This window comes from Clytia hemisphaerica, unplaced genomic scaffold, assembly GCF_902728285.1.
Source record: "Clytia hemisphaerica strain Z4C2 unplaced genomic scaffold, Clytia hemisphaerica genome assembly, whole genome shotgun sequence".
Lineage (NCBI taxonomy): Eukaryota > Metazoa > Cnidaria > Hydrozoa > Leptothecata > Clytiidae > Clytia > Clytia hemisphaerica.
Window position 1 is genome coordinate 18,607 of NW_027104115.1, and position 16,004 is coordinate 34,610.

Consider the following 16,004-nt stretch of genomic DNA (forward strand, 5'->3'; position numbering starts at 1 on the left):
GATGCTTTCTATTGAAACTTGAATGGAAAGCGCACTCCTCCATAATGCTCGTTTTACTTTTTTTACGTCTCAGATGAACTAATCGTCTCAATATAAATTTCAAGTTTGTCAATGTTTGTTTTACTAAATATTTACTAAAATCTTCAATAATTTTGCTAATTAATTGACATAAATAGACATTTTTCATTTTATAAGAATTTTTTTTATAAAAATGAGATTTACGACAATAGGTCTAATGTTTAGAACAATATAATCGAATAGAACAAGAATAATATCCACCCTCGACAAAAAAAACACTATTCTGTGTGGTGTAAGTATGCAAAATTGTTTAAGTTGCTTATTCAACTTATTAAAGAATATCATGTTTTTGAGTGAAATTCTTATCCGTATATATTAATATGCCAATCCCCCGAATTAACCGAATGTTAAAACCGTGTTTACTTTATAAAACTTTTTTACAGGTATGTGGACGATTATAACCTGATGTTTCGTATAAATTCGCCAGCGACCAACTGGACCGATAAATACACATCAATAATTTACAGGTAACTTTTTCTAAATTCGTCAATTTTAATTTTGTTATCATATTAAATCACATGTACGTTCGTTTTTATTTTCGTGAGTATAAGGTCGTTTTACTTACTTCAAATTACTCGAACTGTTCGAAAAGTTAATAGTCTTTGTGTTATATAATTATCAAGGGAAGATGAAGCGTTTCGTGGTGAGGAAACAGAAAGATATAATATACAGCCGATTCCTGACTTTCTCAGATGGTTCGAAACGGAAGAGGTACATTTTCTCTCGATATCAAAAGCAGAAAAAATTGTCAAATTTATTCCTGAGTTAACAATGAAAAGCGAATTATTCTTACCCTCGAGGCTGTTGACAACTATACTTCGAATTGCCGACGAGGTAAGCGGTATTCGATATTTTTTATAAGAAGCCAAACTTGAAGCAGGTCCAAACCTGAAGCACTCTATTCTAATAAGCTGTTAACAAACCAATAATTAAGGAAATATTTAATTAAGTCGATTTTATTAAAGGAAAAAGAGAACCGCCTGAAAAGTTATATTATCTTTTAAATATATATTTTTTCCTTCAAATATTTCTTTTTTAATTTCTGATGGCTATTTTTTTTTAATTCTTTTTTTTTTCACAAATTGTGAAACTCAAAACCAAATAAGATTCAGGCAATTCTTTTGGTACCATTGGAAAGCCCTTGGTCTCAGCTTTCGAAAACAACGAGAGCTGAAAACATAGTGGTTTTGAGCTATTGTCAAAAGACTGAGGGTCGTAAAAATGACGAATGGATGTACGCTACGGTGAACATCATTCGGTGGCTAAAGGTTAAAATAAACCGTTTTTATTTTGGTTCTGCTTCAGTTTTGATATTTTACTGTCATGAGCTGCTGAATAAGCAAAATGTTTTCTTATGTTTGTTTATGATTCGAATAGATTCTTTTTATTCAAATTCTGCTCTCCGGCGGTGTCGCGAACGCGATAGAAAATCCAGATTCATGAATATGCGCACGTACACGTATGTACTTTTAAAATATTTAGAACATTCGATGAATGACTTTGCGCATGCACAATGTACATAAAGGAACTTGTCTCTCTCCCTCTTGATTTATTTTTCTATGAATGATGTTACTTTAATCTCGTAGATTCCATCAGGAGTATTGCATATCTTGGCACTTCTGGGCAGTGTCACCGTGGAAGATCTCACTGAGTCAATCAATGAAATTCAATCAAAACAAAAGAAAATCATCGAAGATGGAAAAGAACAGGAAGCCCTACGCAAGCACGTGTTGTACAAAAAAAAGAAAAGCGAATTGATCGAGATGTGTAAGAAAGAATGTCAGGAGCACAAGAACAAGAAGAAACACGAACTTGTGAAATGCTTGACAAAAGAACCATTCGTCCCCTACAAGCCAAAAACACTGCACGATATTCCAGCTTCTTTAACAAAGATTTCCAAGTTATCGGTAACTGATTTAAGGTGCGTTCTTCAACAGCAAGGATTACCAACCATCGGTACGAAAGACGAGCTGACACTCAAAGTCTTTCTCAAGAAAGCGAAGAAAGATGATTTCATAGCCCGTGCTGAAGTCACCTACATGCAGAATATCTTGAAAATAGCAAAAGAAATTCTTCACCAAGAACAGAGGCTTTCACTTCTTGGTTTTGCTGATTCGGTAGAGGTGAGAAAGTATGGCACAAAGCTTCGTGTTGCTACTCTCAAGAAGTTCGAAGCTTTTCAGTCGGTCAACGACATATTTGGACAATTAGAAACTTTTTTGGCTACCTTTATTGACCCGCGTTGCGTACAAAATGTCGAATGTGAAGGAGAAGAAGAAGAAGACGAAGAAAGCTACCCAGAAGAAGATACTTATAACTGTTTTTTTGAAATCGGTGCAAAGGTCAAAGTGTATTGGGAAAAAGAAGCTGTAAAAGACCTCGATTGGCGTGGGGGGGGGGTGGTACATAGCTCATGTAACAGATTATTGTCGACAGGAAGATCAGATCTCTGTCCAATTTCGTAGTGAGCCGGACTCCATCTACACGATAGAAGTGACTACGTCTCTAGATGAAAAAACACTTTCCATTTGTTAAGCTTATTTATATTTTTTATATTTTCTAAATACCAATATTTCCGTACTATGATATTTGTTTACACATTGGGCCTCTTAACACTGAACTTTGATATGATATGATTTTCTCTTAATCACGTAATTTAAAACCAGAAGAGTCGAAGAGTAAGCTCTTCTTGTTTGAGAGGCTAATCAGGGGCGTTCAAACAAAATGTTTCTTCCTCTTCATTTTTAAAGCACTGAAAAAAGTTTTTATTTCGCAGCCTTTCGAATGTTTTGAATTTAAATAGATGCTTGAGATGTCTCAAAGGTCTCAGAGGTCTTTGTTAGAAAAGGTGAAATCAGACCAAAAAACTATACAACTCAATCGAAGTATTTTGATGAGACAAAGCACTCTGTTAATAAGTTTCTTTCACCGTAAATAATAGATGCCTTTGTTAATCGATTTCAGTAGAAAAGCTTCAGTGTAAAGTCGCCCTACTTCAGTTCTTATATTCGAGCTATTTGTTTCTTTTTGGAGCGCGGTCACACCGAAGAATAAGCCTCTGCTATTTAGAACAAGGCCCCCGAATGTCATTTTAAGCGACTTGTCGGAACACATCAAAGAAATTAATTTTATTATAAGATCCATTACCTCAAAAGTAAACCAGAACATAATAACTCTTTATTTTGGTTCCAAATTTTCATTCATTTCAGCCATTTTTTCTTTCTTTTGTGTACAAAAATTTATAAGAAATGCAAACAACTCAAGATTTTTTAATTCATTTCCTTTTCTTCTCTTTATTTGGGTGCGTGACCACATAAAAATATTTTAAATAATTGCTTATTGTTATGACAACGAACCCATAAGCAGAGGTTTATTTTTCGATGCAAACGCGCTCTAGCTTTACAAAGCCTATGCACCCTAGTAAATTTTTTTTGTTATTCCTCAGTTTTTAATTCGGATAATGAACTATTTTTTGATTCGGATTCTCATGAAGCCCACGGCTAAGCCCAAGTCAAAATCGAAAGGCAATTTCGTGCGATTGTTTACACGAAGGCTTGTCGAAGCGAAGAGAAAGAAAGATGGCGGGCATAGAATGCAAGAAAGAACGGTCCACCTAGAAATTAGAATGCCTACTAGGGGGGACTAAACATACATTCAGGGAAAGTATTTCATCGGAAGAAATTTACTTGGAATTCTTAATCCATGCTACTTTTTGTTTGAAACGTTGAAGCCTGCTGAAGAGGAGATGTTGACTTTTGAAAACCATATCATATATCAATTGTAAAAGGGGTTACGCACGATACGAAAATCTCGTGTTCGCAAGCGAAAGGTTTTTTACACTACATACCGTAGGATTGCTAAACTTCCTTATTCCCAGCGAAACGTTCCGATTGCTAGTGTACAACGGAAAAGGACCAAAACGCCACAAAAGTAGATTTAACACCGATTTTAGCCGGAGACGCCTAGAAGCAAAAAGATCCCGGAGACGGGGCAGGCATGTTTTCCCGGGAATGAGAAAGTTAGCCATTTTATGATACAATTTTAAAAAGTTGTACCCAGCCGTTCGGGTGAAATAATTCGAGGCATGATTTGGGCTATTTTCGCGATATTTGCATGGTGAACAAACCTTTTTTGGTAATTTTCTAGACTAGTAAACTAGTCGTTGAAAACAGACCCATATACAAAAAATCAAGCTCCAAATAAAAAGAATCGAAGGGGTGAAGTTGCGTCTCTTTTCTGAATTTCAACGACTAGAAGCTACTTCCCTCAAAAAACGTTGTTTAATTTTACAACTTTTTTTAGGTTTTTGAGAATCTATCCAACTTTTTTGACTAAATAATATTTCATAGTAACATTGAATATGGGAGCATATAAATAAATGAGCATTTCTAAAAACGCAATAAACAGAAAGAATAATAAATGCAATCCCGCACGGGTCAGACATACAGAAATCTGTATGTCTGTACTTACGATTTTAGGTGAAGAAAAAAGGCGTTGGAAGTAGCTTCTAGTCGGTTATTTTCCTTTTCTCTCACGCGCGCTGAATATTTAATTAGTGTTTACATTATTTGATTGACAGTTTTATTATAAGGTTATAAGTAATAACCGACTAGTTCACTAGTCTCGTAATTTTCATGATCGTCACGAGAGCAAGGAAAATTTCTATCAATGCATTTTAAACATGTACAAACTCTGGTGAACCAAAAGAAATTTGATTCTATTTTCAAAACAAACTGCTTTTTTGAAGTTTTTTTAACTCAAATATCTTAAAATTTCAACCTAAAATACTTTTTCTCCTTTCTCGTTTTCTTAAATCGGGGGGTAATGTATATCTACAAAAATTGATCTTGTTCATCAAAAATTGAGAATATTTTACAATAAGAAAACCAAAGGAAAATTTATATTTTCAAAATAGATGAAATATTTTGCATATACTTTCATATATAAAATATTGGAAAAAAGGTTTGATATATAAAATATTGGAGAAAAGGTAAAATATATAAAATTTTGAAAAAAAGGTAAAAAATTATAGCATCCAAAAGTTATATTTTTTGAAATGCATGTCAAAAAGTAAAAACTTTCAAAACAGGGAAACAATTTCATAATTTCAAACATACACTTTTTTTAATATAAGAACAATTTTATAAGAACAACGAGGCTCAAAATCGCCAAAAAATAAGAACAATTTAAGAACAATGCTGAGCCTGAAACTACTCAATTTTAATCAATTTAGGGGTCAAAGTAATAAAAATAATTCCTGAAATACCTGACTTACATCCTATTAATAAGAACATGTTAGAAGCTCAAAGTGCAAAAAAAAAAAAGAACAGTCGAGGCTCAGAAAAATTTTACTGGTTCTATTAAAAAAGTGTAATGCAAAAGAAGAAAAAAAAATCTCATATATATTCAGTACTGGGAAACATTTTCATAATCTGAAAGAACCTCGAAAGGAAAAAATTCCCCTAGCAGAAGGCATTTTGTAATTTTCGAAAGCATGCTGCAAAAGCAAAAAATGTCACATACAGTAATTGGCAATCATAATTTCCAAAATTTCCAAAAAGAAAAAAAGTCTTCATGCCAGGATATTGCTTGAAAAAATTTTCAATTGAGGCAAAAATAAAAAAATGTGGCGTTTCTGGAAACCAACCGGGTGAAAAATAATAATTTTCTGATCTGGCCGCAGACTATGGGCTCATCTATATAGTTCATTATAAAAAAAATCAAGTTGGAGCATTTAAGCTATAAAATTAGTTTGGTTAGATATTCCCACTTGTAGATCAAGAATTGTTATTTAGTTAGTAGTTGATACATTAGTATATTCAGGGCTTACTTCATCATACTGTTTGTACATTAAAGTTATTGTTGAAGTTCTATTTCAATGATCTTATATATTATATACTTAGGTAATTACTTTTTTATTTTCTGGTTTACGGGATCGCTGACGTTTTTTTTGCAAAAATAAAATAAAAATAAAATTGGACTTTACAAATATTTTATTTATTTATGATCTTCCTACCTTGTACTGGACAGCCATAAAAAGGAAACTTTATAGAAAATTACATTTATAAAAGCAAGAAGGGCAAGTAAAAGGGAGAGTCAGTGTGTCCAGATCTTACTACTAAAAACATTCTTTAATGTATATATGTAAGTCTTCTCAAAACATATTTTTTTAATTTTCTCCAACATTAAAGTTTGAAAAGAGCAAATTTATTTTTATTTTTTTTCCACCCTCAGGTCCAAAAGATCATCTTTGAATGTCCGTAAACCAGAAAATAAAAAAGTAATTGCCTTAAGTCATCAAAAAAATCAAATAAAAATTTTTTTTATGGCCGGCCGCATCAAAGCTTTTTTCCTTCACCCGCATTCCGGAAACACTACATTTTTTTTTATTTTTGCCTGACAGCAAAACTTTTCTACATTTTTTAAATGCATGTGGAAGAAAATGTCAAGTTAACGACAAACATTTTCCACATTTTAAACGCACGGGGAAGAAAATGTCCAAGTTCACAGCAAAAATTTCCACGTTTTAGTAGCACGCGAAAGAAAATGTCCAAATTCACAGCAAAAATTTCCACGTTTTAAACGCACGTGGAAGAAAATATCCAAATTCACAACCAAAAGTTTTCCACGTTTTAATCGCACGTGGAGGAAAATGTCCAAATTCGCAACCAAAGGTTTTCAACGTTTAAAATGCACGTGGAAGAAAATGTCCAAATTCACAGCAAAAGTTTCCACGTTTTAAAAAACGCACGTGCAAGAAAATGTCCAAACTCACAACCAAAAGTTTTCCACGTTTTAAACGCATGTGGAGGAAAATGTCCAAATTCATAACCAAAAGTTTTCCACGTTTAAAACGCACGTAGAAGAAAATGTCCAAAATCACAGCAAAAATTTCCACGTTTCAAACGCACGTGCAAGAAAATGTCCAAATTCACAACCAAAAGTTTTCCACGTTGCATTTTTAAAACATCAATCATCAATCAGTAAATTTTGCTCTGGTTTTAAATTTTTACATTAAAGCTAACCAGTTCATATCCAACCACAACCATTTCCATGTTGGGTGCCGCATCTACCATCTGACCATCATAAAAAAGTGAGTTCAAACTTTTTTGATGTCGCAAAATTTTTCAAATATAGCATGGTCAGATTTATCCACAAATATTCAGTCAACTGCCTTGTTAGAATTTGTGTAAATATACGGGCAAAATTGAAGTTAGTTTGTTGTGAAAGTTGATAAAATATCGACCGGATAAAATATACTGTTTTTCAAGAAGAGATTGCATCAATCTCTCATGCCAAACCAAATGAAACATCAAATTCAGGAAGGAATAATAAGAAAACTTCATCATCAACCATTTCTTGTAACAATCACACAAAAATCATGATCCAATTCAACTCATTAAAGCATAAAAACCAAAGAAAAATAGCGAAAGAGCAGTAGCAACCAGTTGTTTATTTTTGCCGCCATCTTTGTTTTGACTGTTAAAAGGCAGTATGGTCCGATCAACAATATGCTTCCGAACCGAGCGACGTTTCCCGATCGAGAAGGATACTTATATTTTCCTTCGACGTTTCTCGAAGAAATGACGTATTCATCGTCGTATGAAAAACATCCTACTGTTTTTCACGCCGGAGCTCGATTTAAAAAGAGATTTGGAAAAAATCCATTACGTAATGCTTCCAACAGACAGTCGGGTACAGGCGATAATTCTCCATATTGGGACTTAAGACAGTTGCACACGACGACGAAAGTCTGAATGGAAACGAGGCTGAAAAAGGGTAAAAATCGATTTTATCACTCCGCATATCAGCTTTTTTTCCCGCGCTTTTGCCAAAAGAATCGCACTCGCTCGCTGCGCTCGCTCGTGCGTAATAACAAATATTACATTTTGAGATTTGATATATAAACACAATTTGATTCTAATGAGATTGAAAGATTCTAGGTAATATTTGATTCGTTTTTGATTAATTATTATCTGACACGTTAATGTCGTTCAGCATTTGCCACTTCTTCTTCAAAATATATAATGATTTTGTGATAGAATCAAACAAAAAAGCCCCCCTCCTTTAATGAAAAGGTTACTCAACCTTTTTTCAACAGCCACTTGCTTTTTTTCTCCAAGGAACAAGGTTACTTCAAGAATTTTTGAACCCTATATGGCATCTCGTAAGCACAATATTTGACGACAGGGAATCTGGTTCTTAAATCTCAGACATAGATCCAGGCGGTGTCAATCGAACTGTTCGATTATTGAACTAATCGAGCTTAATCGAACTCTATCGAACGATAGCTGTTCGATAACCGAATCCAATCGAACACCTATCGAAGATTACTGTTCGATTTGGATTATATATACGATTATAGTTCGATATCGCAGTTCGATGAATACGAGGTTCGATCAGTTCGATTAAGATCGATGAAGTTCGATTGGTTCGATTAAATCGATTTATACCTTGCCGCCCAATTTTTTATTTATATTCCGAGGACGTATTGGCGGCCGCCCGCCCACGGGCCATTCTTGCAGGCCATCCTATATCTATCCCATCAGATGGGACAAGCTGGAGCTTTTATACAAGCTCTTTGGTCGTTTAATTTGTAAAAAAAAAAGATTTTAATTTTATTACTTTCTTTAAAGAAAGAAGCATTTGGTGCCTGTGTTTTGATTAAACAACCTCGTAATTTTCTGAAAGGTAAAGAAAAGTAGAATCAATCCGACACAACCATCGAACCACATCGAACTTAAATCGAACTCATCGAACATCAATCGAACTATATACATCGAACAAAGAAAACTCATCAAACTAAATCGAACTTATCAAGAAATTTTCGTAAAGTTCGATAGCTGTTCGATCGGGCTCGGTAATTGAACAGCTATCGTTCAATAAAGTTTGATGGTTCGATAACGAAAATCGGTTCGATAGGGTTCGGTTGACACCGCCTGGATAGATGTTTATTAAAAGGATTTTTCAAGAATACTCCAGTCCATTTTAAAGAAATAGATTTTGTGTAAACACTTCTAGAATTCTCTGGAAAATTTTGACACAAGACCACAAAATTTTGTTTTCTTGGGGCCATATTTCTCAAAAGTACAAACCACGCTGTTTTATGATTAGTTTTTTGTGGAGAACGCAGCAGAATTTTGAGTAACTATCGCGAAGTCAGGTGACTTGCATCAGTGGAGGGAAACTTGCATAGTCATCAAATGCCTGACCAATCAAAGCAGCAAAATTCAAAACAAATGAACTACGTTAGCTCTGCTCTCGCAGCTCTACTCTACCATTGTAGAATCTCATATATGCCGTGGGCAGATTGGTTTTGATTTAACTTATTGTATTTTAATGACCAGCCAGGTATTTCATTGGAGGGCTATGCATGTTTTACTTCCACGGTATTCCATCATAAAATTTGTTACATAATGAAAATATCATTTAATTGATTTGTCTTTTACAACACAGCTGTTACCTAGGGACAAGATCATTTATCCTGTTTGTATTAGCTGTGTTATCATTAGGCCGTCAGGTTCTCCTAAATAACAATGGAAATTACGAAAATTCTGAAATATCATGAGAAATTCTGAAAAACCTTCAAAAATTCTGAAAATTAATAATTCTACTACTAATATACATTCTCAAAATTTATTATATTTTGGTCTGGATACCACCTTTTTGGTATTTTAGTACGCCATGGTACTAAAAGGATTTTTGACTTTTTTTGGGTATATATACTACCACATCACTAAACAAAAAATGTCTGCGTTTTCAGCACCTAAACAATTTGCTTTAAGTTAGCTTGTAATTGAGGGTTTCTGTACCGGATTTGTAAGGCTATTTTAGAGTGAAAGGTGGAAATTACATAAATATGGCAGACACTTAAAGACTCTGTGGTGGAGTCATCTAGGTGAAAATGACGGAAAAATTTTTTTACACATTTTAATGGATATGTCTACACATTGTGCTAAAAACATTATAAAAAATCAAAACTTTTTATTAAAAAAATGTTTGTCTTTTCATTTCTGAAACTGAAACTGAAACATCATTTGTCTTGTCATATGAAATAGAGAATCCCGTTAAGTTATTGTTTTAAAATATTTGTTGGTTGTTTTGACTATGGTTTTCATATTGCGAGGAGAGGTTGGACAAAAATAAAAACAGTTGAGATTTTATTTCATCAAAAATTTGTCAAACCAACGGTCAATGACTCTTTTTATTTAAATGTTCATATAATCTTTTAAATAAGTTGTTAAGTAAAAATGAGTTACAGAAAGAAAAAGAAGAAAACAGGTAGCTTGTCAGACCTATTTCGTGGCTGTGATTGGATGCTCGAGTCACTTAGTAAGGAAGATCCAAGGGCTCTGAGTGAAAAGACCTTAAAGGATATTGATGATTGGAAAAAGAGAAATGAAAAATTAAGGTAACTTTGTTTGTTGTTTGTTGTAATTTTGTTTAATTAAATATAATATATATATGCTTTGCTTTTGAACACCACCATATTTTGATAAAATTCATTTTTACTTCTTTATCATCAGCCCCAAAAGTTCTGCCAGCAGTAAAATTGTTGAATCAAACAAGAAAAAATGTGCCAAGTATGTTCTCTTTTACATCCTGTTTTTGAATATTGTATTCGGGAATTTTTTAAGGTAGCCAACCTTCCATCATAACAAACTATTTTCCTTGTACTATCTTTTTTGATGAATAAGGATTAAATTGTTTGACCCTTGTGTCACTAAGCAGCTTTTATCTACAATGTATTATACATATTTTCTAGTATGGAAACACCAGCAAGTAACAACATCAACAATAATGTATCTGGTGACAGTTCAAAAAAAAGGTTTATCGATAGTAGATATTTTTTAATTATTTGTGGGTTTTATTCATATACATACATCCGTTTTTACGAAAGAAGATTTCAAAAGTAACAAGAAAACTTCGATCGTTAGAATTTTAATTGGAGAAATATTATGTTTGCAAAGACAAATTAATGATCGAGAATAAAGAGCTCACTCAACAGAAGCTAGACACAATACAAGAATTTTGTTTAGTAGCTTTAAGGGAAATGTGATTCATATTCGTAGAGAATCTTTCTTTTTTGCTTTTAAATAAAAGGAAACAATCACCTGAAACTGTCACATTTCGAAAGAGACGGATCGCACAGACGAACAAACAAGAATTTTGCAGAATATATAAAAGAAACAATGTAAGTTTTGTTCTGTAATACAAGAGCAATGCAATCACAATCTATAATCATGAACAATATCATTTCAAAAAATACACAATCTAGACAAAAGTATGCTTTATTTAGAATCGTCCCGATGCTTCATTCGTCCGCAGTGAGAGCAGACCAATTGTAAATATCGAAAGCATCAACAGCGAGGTAAGACAACTATATCACCTTTTTGCTTGTTTCCTACTCATTTTTTTTTCTTTATTGAAACAAAGACACGTGTACACTACGAACATATATTACAAAACATTACTTAAACATAAAATATAGTCCCTCCCCCCGCTAGGAACTAACGTTTCCTACTCATGTAGGATTAACAGCTGTAATTTGGTATAGAAAAAAGTAAACCATATATTTTTGGATTGGTCTTAATGAGCTCTTCCATATTTCATTATGTATCAGTTTAGTGATGATTTCCAGACCTTATTGCTCCTTTAATGATAAAGCTTATAAATTTTTCTATGATTGGCTAAATTATACTCATACATTGCATTTAATCTTAGGCATGGGAAGCAACTAACGACGAAAGTGTTGATGTTAATGAACATGTAATCAACAATGGTTTCGATTATTACGGTAGCGACCATTATGATAGCGTCCAGGTCAGGAGCGTTCTTTCCTCCTTTTAACAACTCGTTATAGTTTATTTGTATTTTAATTAGTTGCATTTTAGTCCTTTGAAATATCCTGGGAATCGACACCAATAAGTCGTGTATATGGTAAAGCATTTTCGTCGTTGCAGTAGAACTAAAGTTTTTATAATCACATTCAGAGTCAGAGTGTGGGCCTGCCACTGGTAAGAGAAAAAAAGTAGACCAAACTAAATATTTTGGTTAATTCTGTATTTCTTTGGCTTTTAGGTAGAAACTGAAGTCGATGGCCCATATCGGGTAAGATAATCTGCTCAATACGTTACAGCATCGTTGGCCTATATAATATATAAGATTAATTATTGTCAACTGGGAATTATTCAATCAATCTAATTGGCTGAAAAAGGTGTGATAAAATCTAAATGTTGATCTAATATTTTACACATCGGTGCGAGAGGTCATATTAACAAGAGGTCAAGTAAAATATTGACAGCTTTTCTCTTTCCCGCTTCAATGTTTTGTAGTATAATATGGTTTTATCGTTCGCTTTCCTTTTCGATAGTTTTGAAGAGAGAAGAAGAGAGCCATAACTTTGAAAGAAGAGTTACAATTTCGACTGAAGGGAAAAAGTTTTTTAACAACATTTTTTGAAGGTGACACGAAACCAGTCATCAGATGACATATGATTTTCTTGGTCACATTTTGTTCATATTTTCCTTATCTATCGGTACCGTGCGATAACTATCAATAGCTTCAAAAAATTATAATTAAGTCGAACTTCTTTAGATGACTGTTGAACAGGACGAATCTTATGGCTACGAAATCGAAATCAGAAAACACAAAGCACTTATCTCTATTGACAAATTCTATACGAAGATTGTTGTTCCGGATTATGACACTGAAAAATCTCGTTTAAAGGTTGCTAGACCTCTATTTATAATACTTTTGCTATTTATAATATTTTTGATTAAATGAATTTACTGCCTTTTATCCCATTATTGGCTGAACATTGGATCGCATTACAGCCTCGACTTATCAAGACAAGTTTTTATTTTTTACTCATCCCAATGTTGGGATAATTTTCATGTTAATAAGATAAAGCAATAAAGAAGTCAAGTTTAAGCTAAGTTTTGGTTTCCTTTTTAAGAAACGAAGGTATCTCATTATCAATCGAACCTGTTGCTTAGATGATGATGGTAAATCCCCACGCTGGTTGTATGGATGTAGCTGCGATGAAGCAGAATCTGATCTAGTAAATGCTTTGAATATTGATTCAGGTCACTCACAGATTGAAAGTAGTAAGTACAAATATGTAGGACGTTTATGTGTGCTTCTACTCTAGCAGCAGCGAGTACTGATACAAATATTTCTTCTAAGAATTATGAATACTCTTCTTATGAACATTCTTCTAATTATTATCTTCTACTATTAAAAGCGTCCGGAACATCATACTTGAATTGGAGGATTGGGATGAAAACGAAGACGAAAATGGGGACGAAGATAATGATAATTCTGATAATCCACTGAGTTAGTATACAAGTCCCAAACTCATTTTTATCTATAAACTTTGTAATCTTAAGTGTTAAAATTTTGCCATATCCAATCCCAATATTTACTGAAATTAACTTTCAACAAACACTAGAAATGATTTGATGATTTGCGTTTTATCTATTTCAGACTACGCTCCTGAGCAGCCGGTAAGGTTCTTCAAGAAAACCCTAAACGGTCTTTCTATTTCTTCTTTTTTTTCAATGTTAGATATTTTCCTTCATCCCTATTTTATCTACTAACTCTTTTATTTGTTGTATAGAATTGCTTCATTAATTGCTATTTCATAGGAAGATGATGTTTCTCAAATAATGTTTGATGTAGAAAAGCTATTGGTTGTGACGGGAGGCTCTGTTGGTGTGGTTTCAAATAATGAACCTACATCACGATTCTATTGTCACGTTTGTAATGTAACGTATTGTAGACATTGCGCTCACTTGAAGCTTGTCAAAGATGATAACATTTTGGTGCAAGATTTTATCGCCACCAACGATATCGAACCTAAGGATACGCCAAGGATTCTGAGAAAGGCAATATCAACAAACAGGATAAATAACCAAGGGAGCTTAAGTGCTCCGTTACTTGTTAACTTGCCAAGAGATGAAGATGGCGTTATTGTCTGTCAAGACTCGTTTTCATGTTGTGGCGAAGATCAAACTTTTACTAAATCGAAGCACGTAAACCTTTATGACAAGAACTATGTGTACAAATGTAAAGGTAAATGGCTGAATGAGTACTTATGGGCTCATTTCAGGTCGTAATTCAATTAGTAAATTTTTAAATATTTCGTGAAAATCAGGATCGGTAGCTCAATCGGTAGAGCAATAGTACTCAAAGTAAGTACTAGAGGCAGTGGGATCGAACCCACCTGATCCAAAATTTATTCATGTCTATTATCTCTTATCTCATCTTAACCTAAATTGAAATATTTTGATCGACTTTGATATATTTGCTTCTTTTTTAGTTCTTACAAAGCTCTGCACGCAATGTCGATCATCTCAGCAATATGATGGCTCAGAGCAAGGCATCTTAAACATGGGAAAATTTCTAATGCATCATAATCTGTTACGTGACTATATGTATCACTTTCTAATTGGAAATAGGTATAATTAAATCTTTTAAACTAGGCTTCCACCAAAAACAATGTTCCAAATAAGCAATATAAAAAATCGGAATTTCAAAACTTTTAAAGATATGAGCAGTTCCAGCTCCCTTAGATTACATGCATTTTCAAAACATGATTTAGCCCCCAATTAAAGCTTTAGTTAATTTTTTGTACCGAAACTACTTGTTTTTGGATGAATGACTTTTTCCGACTAGCTCCAATATTTTTTTTGTTTTAGTTGCACATTAAATGGCTATTACAAAATACTTGCATTGTCTCAAGAAAATGGAGGAAACTCGACTTTCCGAAAGGATCTCACATATCAAGATTTCAAAGATGCTTGGTATTCCTTTCTTGATCTTTTGGATATCTCTTTTGCTGAGGGAGCCACATGTCCTGAATGTGGTGAGCATCCAGAATGTGTTGTTTGTGATGCAACCAGTCTTGGCCATCAGAAGAAATTTTCGGCGCTCGTTTTAAATGACAATTCAAATGAAACACCAACACCGAAATTCTCGTAAGTCAACCTAATAATGAAATAATAAGGCCAATCGATACTGGTAATGGATTAAACATTCCAAGTTCAGAGTGCATTTATCTTTTCGTTGCTAATATAATCGAAATTCGTTGTTTTATGTCTAAATTTCACTGTTTTAGATTGAATCTTTCGTTATGTTAATATACCTTATTTTTGAATATACCTTTTTCTATGATGTTATTCTGTTTTGCTATTCCGATGTATTTAAAGATAGTATTTGTCATCGTATTATTTGTAGTCGAGAGTTAAGAATCCTAATTTTTCTTGTTTCGTCGCTGAAACAGAAGATGAATATAAAGTTTTAGCAAACTGTTGTTTTCCCGTTCACAGGAATTATCGGGATCGTCTTGCTATTCCAAGAAGCATACCAGGAAGCATCTCAAGAAATGGATCTCCAAAAAGCTTTCTTCTTCCGAACTTGATACCTTCATCACTGAGATGGAAAGTTTTCATCCAGAAATTTGAAAGTTATGCGGTGGTATGAAGAAGAGCATCTGGACTCTGCTGTTGATATCCTACAATGTCTTTTATTCGTCGAGTCCAGTTTGCAGCTACATTTTTCCGAGTGAAGAGGTTGCCTATTTGATGGCTGATTTATTCGACCCGTCGATCAAGTCGTCAGTCACCAAAATGAGAAAACTTCAACAACACTGTCCACTTTTCTTCAATCTGTTGAAAGAGTTCAATGGACCTTGTCTACCTGATGAATGGAAGGAACTGGTTGACAGTCTGATTACTTTAGCACACGTACCATTCCCAGATACTGAACCTGTAGTTACTGAAAAATGTGATAATTTAATAATCATATTGGAAGGTATAGTTACTCTACTATCATCTGGATAATAGGTTTTTTATAAGCCTTCTCTTGCATTGCTTTTGACCAGTGGATATAAAAGGTTCTCACTTATACGATTATCCAGATGA

The 16,004-nt window shown here is 33.6% G+C and overlaps 2 long non-coding RNA genes across 2 annotated transcripts in view; both read left to right on the forward strand.

Annotated features, from left to right (window-relative positions):
- Window positions 1-619: 619 nt before the first annotated feature.
- LOC136813475 (uncharacterized) overlaps window positions 620-16,004 on the forward strand; it is a 79,432-nt gene continuing 64,047 nt past the window's right edge. The window contains exon 1 of the long non-coding RNA XR_010847476.1: window positions 620-629. This is a non-coding gene — a long non-coding RNA (uncharacterized lncRNA). The remainder of the gene's footprint in view (window positions 630-16,004) is intronic.
- Window positions 13,974-14,916, forward strand: LOC136813472 (uncharacterized). Its single transcript, XR_010847474.1, has 3 exons — window positions 13,974-14,154; window positions 14,402-14,540; window positions 14,781-14,916. It is a non-coding gene; the product is annotated as an uncharacterized lncRNA (long non-coding RNA).